Source organism: Apium graveolens, chromosome 3 (assembly GCF_009905375.1).
Source record: "Apium graveolens cultivar Ventura chromosome 3, ASM990537v1, whole genome shotgun sequence".
Classification (NCBI taxonomy): Eukaryota; Viridiplantae; Streptophyta; class Magnoliopsida; order Apiales; family Apiaceae; genus Apium; species Apium graveolens.
In genome coordinates, this window is record NC_133649.1 from 76,848,525 (window position 1) to 76,859,929 (window position 11,405).

General features: G+C 39.5%; 1 non-coding gene across 1 annotated transcript; it reads left to right on the forward strand.

The window, feature by feature from the left end:
* Positions 1 to 8,881: 8,881 nt before the first annotated feature.
* On the forward strand, positions 8,882 to 8,987 carry LOC141715438 (small nucleolar RNA R71). Its single transcript, XR_012572202.1, has one exon. It is a non-coding gene; the product is annotated as a small nucleolar RNA R71 (small nucleolar RNA).
* The last annotated feature ends 2,418 nt before the right edge of the window (positions 8,988 to 11,405 follow it).

The window sequence follows — 11,405 nt, forward strand, 5'->3', positions numbered from 1 at the left end:
TAAAGGGTTGAATATTATATGAGACAAACATGGGATTCTAGCTTCATTAAATACTTCATTCTAAGTCCTTTTGTTCTTAACCTTAGCATGCAATGGTGATGGCACTAATCAGATAACACAAAACTACTAAACGCCAACTTTCGTTGCACGAATAACATATTACCAGACATCCACAAAAGAGATATAAGCTGAATAGACACCAAAAATGTTGAGACCCTATATGTCTATAGAATTTGACAACACCAAGGTTTAATGCGCAAGTTATCTATCTTGATTACATAGGGCAAGTAAGATGTTTAAAATTATCTACGCATCATGCAATACAATTACATGAACCTATGCTAGCATGACAAGTTCTAAACCTCTAAATTCACTGTCGCTTCATTAGAGATTAACATACTATCTTATATGTTCGCGATACACATAAGACGAATAAGCACAACCAATACTAGGTTATCATACAATCACCACACACTAAGATATCACAACAAGATTAACTATAGAAATCCATAAATAAATCCACTCGAACCCCATGATAACGATTAGCCCATAATCGGACTGATCATCAATATGGGTTTCGATGAAAGCATGGTATAATAAATGTAGTCTTTATACTGAATAAATAATAAACCAAGTACAAGAGTACAGGTTCACGAATAAGAAAACTAGCATCCAAGATACAACTTAAAATAAAAAATCAGAAGAATAAACTAGATCCTCTTCGCCTTGGTTGAATTGTGCTCTATGGTCTTCTTACGCCTTCTTCTTGAGCTATAGTACGTCTTATAAAAAACGATCTTTATTTATGTATATATAGCAGCCCATGCAGAGTAGAAGTCCAACGAATCAAAATTCCAAGAGAAACAAGATTTTATTTCCCCGACCTAGCACGACCGCACGCTTGACTAGCGCGGGCGCGCTGCAATTCTGCTTTCCTGGCGCCGCCGCGCGCTTTACTAATGAGGACGCGCCGTCTTACTGGAGAAAATTCTGATTTATTGTTTTCTTGTTGGCTTGAGCTTGTCTTTTCATGAGCATTATTCCTGACACATTCCTAGCACCATATTAGCATAAAAACACTACAAAAACACATTAAAAACACTAACTTGAGTTCAAAACACCAATTCAATGCTTTACGGAGCATTATAAGATGACATAAATGCCACTCAACATACCCCCAAACTTGAATCGATGCTTGTCCTCAAGCATAAACAGACTCAAAGAATAAGAAATGAAAATGCATGAATGCAAACCATATGAATGTTATGATCCCCATAGAATAACTTAACCAATTGACAATCAACACCTCAACAAATGAAGTTATTCGCATAAGTTCAATCAAACCTCAGAAATCAACTCACAAACCAGAAGCGTGCGTGTGTGCAATTGCTTAACAGACATACTAACGCTACTAGATCAATAATCATGACTCACTACTCATCAAGGCAATCACAAGGTTATAAATAGAATAAACGCTAAACTCAAAATGACTTATAACACTTCAATTTTATTATTGGAGTTATACATAGATGCATGCTTTTATTGCTAACACATAACAACACAAATATGCTTATTTGACCGTGCAATGAGTGAGGTCCACAAAAGACTTATACAATAGTACCCATGTAGCGAACGTTAGGTTAGCGGATCCCAGACTATAAAGCCTTAGGTCACTAGACACAAAGTCCCCTAAGAACTTAATAACTTGAGTACTAAAGAGCCCACTCATGATCAATTATACATAACACATTTTGTTTTTCTTTTTCTCTCTTTTTTTTCCTTTTTTTTTCAATTTCTGAATGAGTGTATTTCGCTCCATCTCATTCAACCCTAGACTACTCATATAAATATGATCCGGCTACTAGCCAATTGACACCTAGCCACAACTAGCATTGAAATCCTATGTTTTTCTCCAATTTTTTTATATCCATATTTTATCACTAAGAGAATATCATACATTTTAACTATAAACATGTGATTAAACCTCGACAAATAAACCATGATCATGATCTAGCACACAAGCAATCTATAAGACTTAGTGTAATTATCTTGCTTCTATCATGCAAATCAACTCGATAAGACTTAACATTCCTAAATACGACATCACCATACTTGTATCAATATCACAAGTCAATCGGTAAATTAACTAGGGGATCATGTTATTATGCAAATGCATGAACTATATGCAACATACTATAACAAAAATAAAAAAACTACATGATAAATATGCAACTATATGAACTAAACTATCATTAATATGCAAACTATATGGACTCACACAAACATATTCCTCAAACTTTCACCCCCAAACTTAAAATTTTCACTGTCCTCAGTGAAGGTAATAGTAAGGAATCAGGCATACCTACTCGGAATCAGGATCCTCACCCTCAACGGGTGGAGTGTCAGGAGTGTCTGGAGGCGGATACACAGAGTCCTCACCAAATACTGGCCATTGGATATCAACTCCGGTAGCTTTGAATGCAATCCCCAACGCTTGGGTGAGATCATGTGCAAACCGACTATGGATTTCATGCATCACATCCATCCTCCTAGCTAAACGCCTATCCTGCACTATGCTCATACCAACTCCAACATCTGCTCCCTCCTGCTGCTGCGATGGACCAGCCTCTTCACCCAACCGCGATCTCCAAGCGGCTCTGCTCGTCTGAGTTGCCCCAGCAGCTGGGCTTCCACCAGGTAGATGGTCAAAAGAGTACCCAAGCCCTTTCAAATCAGGCTTGCCACCATCCCACTCTTGCATAGTAAACAATGTGGTATTGTCAATCGGAGCACTTGGAAGCTGAAGCTGCTCGTTTGCGGCCCAATGAACACCAACTGTCACACACAACTTCTTCACAATGGACGCATAGGGTATAGAACCCGTAGTACTCCTACGCAAAAATCTCAGAATCTCTTGATGAATAACTATACCAAGGTCCACATAGTCTCCCTAAAGAATGCCCCATAACAAACGTGCACACTCCACAATAACATCATGCATATGAGAAGATGGCATGATGTTTGCACAAATAAAAGAATTCCATGCACGCGTAAACCTGTTCATACACGAGGTAGGGAAAGTAACATACTCATTCATGCCCCTCTTGAACTACCAATGAGTCTCGGGCACACACAAAGTAGCAATAATCAAATCCAAGTGAAACTCCTCCGGAGTCTTCTCGTTCCAGTTATCCTGATCGGGCCTCCTTGCAGACTGATCAATCACCCTCCTTATCACTTCAGCATTGTACTCCACCGTCAATCCCCTCACCACTGAAAATCCATTCTTCTCTGCCTTAACATTCACGTAGAACTCGCGAACCACACTCATGGGCACAGCAGCGGGTGCCTCACAAAAAGCAACCTAACCCATCTCCAAGATCATCTCCAACAGCTTACCATCTCTTCCCGATGGCAGAAAACCTCGCTCCTTAGCTATGGGCTTCGAGAGAAGCCTCGTATACTCAGCCTCCGCCTCGGGAGTTACAAACCTAGGCCTCACACCCCCAGCACTTGAAGAATCGGTGGTTTTGCTGCTAACTTGAGTTCTTTGTCTTTTGGGTGCCATTGAGATTGAAAAAGAGAGAATAAGAGATAAGTGTTTGAGAGAGATATGTGTTTGAGAATTTGAGAAGTGATGGAGAAGTTTGTGAATAAGTGAGTGTATATATAGGAATTTGGGAGATAATTAGTTATGGAATAGAAGTGGGAATTGATTATGGGAATAATGGGAGTAATGGGGAAGATTGAAATTGATTTGGAAAGGGAAATATGGAAGTGGAGGAGGGAAATTCGGGTAGGAATTGAAATTGCCTTCAAATTCCAGTTTTTCTGTTATAATTTTTTTTAGATCAGGGACCCAGCGTGGCCGCGCACTACCTTATCGCGGGTGCACCGTGTTTCTGCCAAATCAGCGCGGCCGCCCCGCCAAGCAGCGCGGGCGCGCGCAGCTTCTGTCAAAACAGCACGGTCGCCCCGCCTCCACAGCACGGGCGCGCCGTGCTACTGTAGTTGGCACCATATTTTTTGATTTTTTGATTTTTTATGTTTTTCTCCTTTATTTCTTCTTCCTCTATGTACTAATGTATAACAAACTTGGGTTGCCTCCCAAGAAGCGCTTGCTTTACGTCGTTAGCTTGACGTAGAAATGCGAGATCAAACGGAAAAAAAAATGGCATTAACTACCTCACGCTTTGCCGTGTCACCATAGTAATGCTTCAACCTCTGACCATTTACCTTGAATGCTTGGCCTGGATCATTCTCAAAAATCTCCACCGCTCAATGTGGAAACACAGTTTTGACAACAAATGGCCCTGACCACCTTGACTTCAATTTTCCAGGAAAAAGACGGAGACGAGAGTTAAAAAAAGAACTTGTTGATCTGACACAAATGATTTAAGCACTAGACCCCTATCATGCCACCTCTTGACTTTCTCCTTATACATTTTGTTATTCTCATACGCTTGAAGTCGAAACTCATCAAGTTCATTCAGTTGAAGCATCCTCTTCTTACAAGCTGCATCGAAATCAAGATTCAATTTCTTCAAAGCCCAATACGCTTTATGCTCTAGTTCCACCGGCAAATGACACCCCTTACCATAAACCAATTGATACGATGACATTCCTAGCAGAGTCTTGTACGTTGTTCGATATGCCCAAACAGCTTCATCAAGCTTCAAAGACCAATATTTCCTCGATGGACACACTACTTTCTTTAAAATGTGATTGATCTCTCTGTTAGATACCTCAGCTTGACCATTCGTCTGAGGATGATAAGCCGTGGTAATGCGATAATTCACATTATTCCTTTGGATCATAGCAGTGAACTTGCGATTGCAGAAATGCGACCTTTCGTCATTGATTATGACTCTTGAAGTTCCAAATCTTGTGAATATCTGCTTGTGAAGAAAATTAAGCACTACCTTCGCATCGTTCGTCAGCAAAGCCTTGACTTCCATCATTTCGAGATAAATCAACCGCCAACAAGATATTCTTATTGTTACAAGATGAGACAAATGGCCCCATGAAGTCAATTCCCCAAACATCAAAGACTTCAACTTCTAGAAGCACATTAAGAGGCATCTCATCCCTCTTGGACATATTACCCACACGTTGACAATAATCACATTTCAAAATAAACTGATGAGCATCTTTAAACAAGGTTGGCCAAAAGAAACCTGCTTGAAGAATATGAGTTGTTGTCTTTTCTCCACCATAGTGTCCTCCATAAGCCGTTGAGTGGCAATCTTGCAAGATCCCTCCCGTTTTTCTGTATGGAATTACATCTCCTGATGATTTGGTCAGCTCCTTGCCGAAAAAGAAATGGCTCATCCCACATGTACCACTTCACTTCATACAGAAACTTCTTCCTTTAAGCATAAGTTAAATATGGAGGTATAACGTTACTCACAAGGTAGGTCATAATGTCGGCGAACCACGGTTCTTCTGCTTGCACTCCAAATAATTGCTCATCGGGAAAAGATTCGTTAATCAACGACTTATCTTGTGAAGTTGCATTCGGATCCTCTAAATACGAGAGATGATCGAAGACTTGATTTTTTGTTCCTTTTCTCTCCTTGATCTCCAATTCAAACTCCTGAAGTAAAAGAACCCATCGAATCAATCTAGGCTTCGAGTCCTTCTTTGAGACGAGATAGCGAATGGCAGCATGAACAATGAAAACTGGCACCTTTGTCCCAAGTAGATAAGATCGAAATTTCTTAAAACCATAAACAATAGCCAAAAGTTATTTCTCAGTAGTGGTGTAGTTCAGTTGAGCACCATTGAGAGTCTTACTAGCATAGTAGACTACATGAAATATGTTATTCTATCTTTGCCCAAGAACTGCTCCAACGGTATAGTCACTTGCATCGCACATCATTTCAAATGGTTCAGACCAATCATGTGCAGTTATGACAGGTGCCGTAATTAAACTCTTCTTTAAAGTCTCAAAAGTAGCAAGGCACTCGTCATCAAACTTGAAAGGAACATCTTTCTCTACAAATTGCACAATGGCTTCGAAATCTTAGAAAAGTCCTTGATGAAACGCCTATAAAAACCTGTATGACCAAGAAAACTGCGAATTCCCTTAACAGAAATTGGCGGAGGAAGATTCTCCATGACCCCCACCTTGGCTTTGTCCACCTCAAGACCCTTACTAGAAACCTTGTGACCAAGAATGATGCCTTGGCGCACCATAAAATGACATTTCTCCCAATTTAGAACCAAATTGGTCTCAATGCACCTTTTCAGCACTGATCCATGATTGCACAAGCATTCATCATAAGAAGTTCCAAATACCGAGAAGTCGTCCATGAACACTTCTACATTATTTCCAATCATATCAGAGAATATAGCCATCATGCATCTCTGTAAAGTGGCTGGTGCACCACATAGCCCAAAAGAAACTCTCATGAATGCAAAAGTACCAAAAGGACATGTGAATGTAGTATTCTCTTGATCTTCTGGAGCGATATATCTCTGATTATACCCTGAATAGCCATCCAGAAGATAGTAGTAATCATGTCTAGCCAATCTATCAAGCTTCTGATCAATGAAAGGAAGAGGGAAGTGATTTTTCCTTGTATTCTTGTTCAGCTTTCTATAATCCATGCAAAATCTCCACCCCGTGTCTGTTTGTGTAGGAATAAGCTCATTCTTCTCATTTGCTACCACAATGATACCACCTTTCTTCGGCACACACTGAACTGGGCTCACCCATGAACTGTCAGAAATAGGATAGATGATCCCTGGATCTAGCCACTTTAGGATTTCCTTCTTTACAACCTCTTTTATGATCGGATTTAGCCTTCTCTGTTGCTCAATAGTAGGCTTGCTTTCTTCCTCTAGCAGAATTTTGTGCATACAATAAGAAGGGCTGATTCCCTTGATATCTGCTATAGTCCAACCAATTGCTGACTTAAATTCTCTAAGAATTCTCAAAAGCTTTTCCTCATTGCCACCTGAAAGGTTAGATGCAATAATAACAGGCAAAGTAGATGCATCACCTAAAAATGCATACCTCAAGTGTTCAGGTAAAGGCTTAAGCTCAAGAGTAGGAGCTTCCTCAATAGATGGCTTGAGGCGCTTTGGAGAACTTTTCAGCTCCTCCAACCCAAGAGATTCAAATGGCATTTCAAACGTCGCTTCCATGGAGAAGCATTCAAATATTGTAACTGTTGGTTACTTTCCTCATCTTCACTATCGGAATCCCCTAATAAGGCTTTCTCTAAGGCATCTGTCTTTAGCATATGATCCAATTCTGAAGTAACTACAAATTCTACGAAATTAACCTTAAAGCACTCCTCTTCATCAGTAAGGAATTTCATGGCATTGAAAACATTGAAGGTCACATCCTGATCCTGCACTCGCATAGTGAGCTCACCTCTCTGCACATCTATCAAGGTTCAGCCAGTAACCAAGAAAGGTCTTCCCAAGATTATGGGAATCTTCTTATCTTCCTCGAAATCAAGAATAACAAAGTTAGTAGGAAAGATGAGTTTGTCCACCTTGACCAATACATCTTCCACAATGCCTAATGGATATATAATAGAGCGATCGACCAACTACAAGGACATATACGTAGGTTTTGGATCAGGTAGACCTAACTTCTTGAAGATAGATAACAACATCAAGTTGATGCTAGCTCCCAAGTCACATAAGCATTTGTCGAATGACACTTTTCCAATAATGCAAGGAATAGTGAAGCTTCCAGGATCTTTAAGCTTCAGAGGCAACTTTTGTTGCAGCACATCACTGCATTCCTCCATTAGAGCAACGGTCTCTAAGTCATCTAGCTTCACTTTCCGAGCGAGAATACCGTTCATGAACTTCACATAACTAGGCATTTGTTTAAGAGCTTCAGCGAAAGGTATATTGATGTGAAGTTTCTTGAAAACTTCCAAGAACTTAGCAAATTGCTTTTCCAACTTTTGCTTCTATAGCCTCTTAGGAAAAGGAGGTGGAGGATAGACCTGTTTCCCCCTGTATTACCCTCAGGAGGAGTGTTGACAACAGCTGTCTTCCTTGGTTCCACTTCTGTCTCCTTAGGCTCTTCTTCATCAGACACTTCTTCAGATTCTGGAGCCTTAGCTTATTCAGAAATTGCAACCTTTTAAGACCTCAATGTAATTGCCTTAACATCCTCCTTAGCTTCCTTCTTACCTGGCACTTCAGTGTCGCTAGGAAGTGTGCCAGGTTGACGATTTAGCAATGCATTAGCAATCTACCCAATCTGATTCTCCAATGTCTTGATGGAAACAGCTTGGCTCTTGCACATGAGCCTCAACTCCTCCAATTCAGATTTTTGATTTGCTTGAGGTAAGTGCTGAAGTTGTAGTTGTTGCCTTGGTGCATATTATGGTTGTTGAAAACCAGGAGGGTTATACTGCTTTGTTGTATATGGCTGATAAGGTTGTTGTACCGTATTCTGATTGTTACTCCAGCTGAAGTTAGGATGACTGCGGTTGTTGGGATGATAAGTGGCTGGAGATTGCTGCTGTGATCTCTAAAAGTTGCTCACAAACTGAGCTGATTCACTAGAAATAACACACTACTCTGTCTCATGTCCCCCGCACAAAGCTCACAAACACTAGTGATTTAATTAAATCCATGATTAGCCAAAGAGTCCACTTTCATCGTCAAAGCTTGAAGTTGAGATGCTATAGCAGTAGCTGTATCCACTTCCAGAATTCCTGCTACCTTGTCTTGCAACATTCTTTACGTAGGATTCTGGTGTTCATTAGCTGATATTAGCTCAATCAACTCATAAGCTTCATTATAGCTTTTGGCCTACAAGGCTCCTCCAGACACTGCATCGAGCATAGGTCTAGATTGTGCGCCTAAACCATTATATAAATAGTTTATAATCATCCAATCAGGCATGCCATGGTGTGGGCACTTCCTTAGCATCTCCTTGTAGCGATCCCAAGCCTCACACAAAGATTCTCCAGATTGCGCGCAAATTGAGTAAGAGCATTCCTGATTGCAGCCGTCTTTGCCATAGGGAAGAATTGTGAGAAACTTTTGAGGAAGATCCTCCCATGTAGTAATAGAGCCTACTGGTAGAGAATATAACCAACACTTAGCCTTATCCCTCAGAGAAAATGGGAAAAGTCTCAGCTTGATAACATCTTCAGTCAACCCATTGAACTTAAAAGTGTCGCAGATCTGGATGAAATCCCTGATGTGCATGTTGGGATCTTCTATAGGAGAACCCCCAAACTGAACTGAATTCTGTATCATCTGAATCGTGCTCGACTTGATCTCAAAGGTGTTAGCCGAGATGGTTGGCCTAATAATGTTTGACTGAATATCATTGATCTTAGGCTGAGAATAATCCATCAACACCTTCGGATTTTCTGCTTGATCTGCCATTACTACTATAGCTAGTTCCTCAACTTTCTCTTCTTCCTCTAGTTTCTCTTCGTCCTCGACTTTCTCTTCTTCCTCAAAAACTTGCCAATGAACCACAACTTCTTCCTCCACTTGAACCAGAGTTCTCTTACGAGCCCGCGAACACGTATGTATACACGCTCGCTAGAGTACCTGAAACACGCAAAGAACAATTAAGTAACAATGTTTGAGTATAAGCGTTCACAAGTAATTCACACGCTAAAATTCACGCAAGTATACGCGTTCGCAAGTAATATATAATTCTTTCTAGTTCGTTCCCACATAGACTGGTTTAGGTTAACTTTGTAGATTATGCACTTATGCAACAATGATATGGCTATTATTCAATGCTAAGACGAATAACAAATTGGTTTTGATTATAACTAAGATACTACTTAATATGCAATAAAATAAGAGATTAAAGGGTTGAATATTATATGAGACAAACATGGGATTCTAACTTCGTTAAATACTCCATTATAAGTCCTCCTGTTCTTAACCTTAGCATGCAATGGTGATGACACTAATCAGATAACACGAAACTACTAAATGCTAACTTTCGTTGCACGAATAACATACTACCAGACATACACAAAAGAGATAGAAGTTGAACAGACACAAAATATGTTGAGACCCTATATGTGACGCCCTCAATATCGGGGTTAGGAAATGAGGACCGACACACCAATAAACTAACAATAAATAAGCATAAACCGCGATTAACAGGATCTATACATGATTAAGTTTGAGACAAGATTACAACTACCAACCAGATAATATATATTACAACCCAAATAATCCTTAATTTACACAATCGATTCCGACTTGAAACCGACATATAACCAATTGCATCTTTACCACCTTCCAACTACTGCGCGTGCTCACACTCACTGCTACCTGCTCTGGCATCCAAAAACCTATGACACAGTAGGGACTTCCAGGAACGCTCATGCGAGCTGAACGCGTAAATCTGGCCATCTTCTTTCTTAACTGCCATGGTTAAAGCAAAGAAAATATATATGAGCACAAAAGCTCAGCAAGTAACTACATAGCAGTTCTATACAGCAATAATAGTAATAATAGCAAACTCTGAGGAATTCTACTTTTAAATCTCTAGGTGGCAGATTTCTATCTTTGGCATACAAGGTTATGAAGAAAGGTTTGGGCTTTCAAGAATCAAGGATTAAGATAGGGTGAAAGCCGATATTCATCGCAACTCAATAGCTGGAGAATCATATCATAAAGGCATAATAGCATCATGGACAAGATATATGGCATCATGGCATCATGTTATAAACATTTATAATCAAAACAACTTCAAAAACTTAATTTTAGGACGCTACGGATTACAGCCGGTGATTAGTCGCGAAGTAATCCCGAACCTCATTGGGTTCTCAAATACAATGGGATCCCTAGACAACATTTAAGCCTATCAATTGGTGTGAAAGGGACTTGCGTCTGAGTCCAATCCACTAAATCAAGAAAACATTCTTTTGTTAATGAACAATTATGTTTTATAAAACTGATGCCAGGGAGAAATTAGAAGGATTCTAAACAATAGGATTTAAATTATCAGTCGAGAATTGGAGTTATGGGACTTTCATCAGAAATTGAATTATCTTCTCACAAGTAGGATCATCAAGGATGAGTACCAATCATTCAACAACTAAGGAAGAAAGTATTGAAAAAGAGTTATAACGATAATTAACAAAGATAGGAGTGTCTCATATCAAGTGTAGTGTAATAACCCCAAAATTTTGAACTTTTTGTAACCTTTATGAATAGTTTTTTTTGCTGATATTGCTGAATAAGAAAACTTTTTATGCCACACTATGTAGGGGTTATTTTATTATTATTCTGAGATCTTATTAGTACTCTATATGATATATAAATGTATGTAAAGATCGTCAGAATCCAAATTCAAACACTTTGATTTTTCCCGAAAATCCACCAGATACCGAAAGAATTGAGTATAAGGTAACAGGATAAAAAGGATTTAAATTCAAGGATTA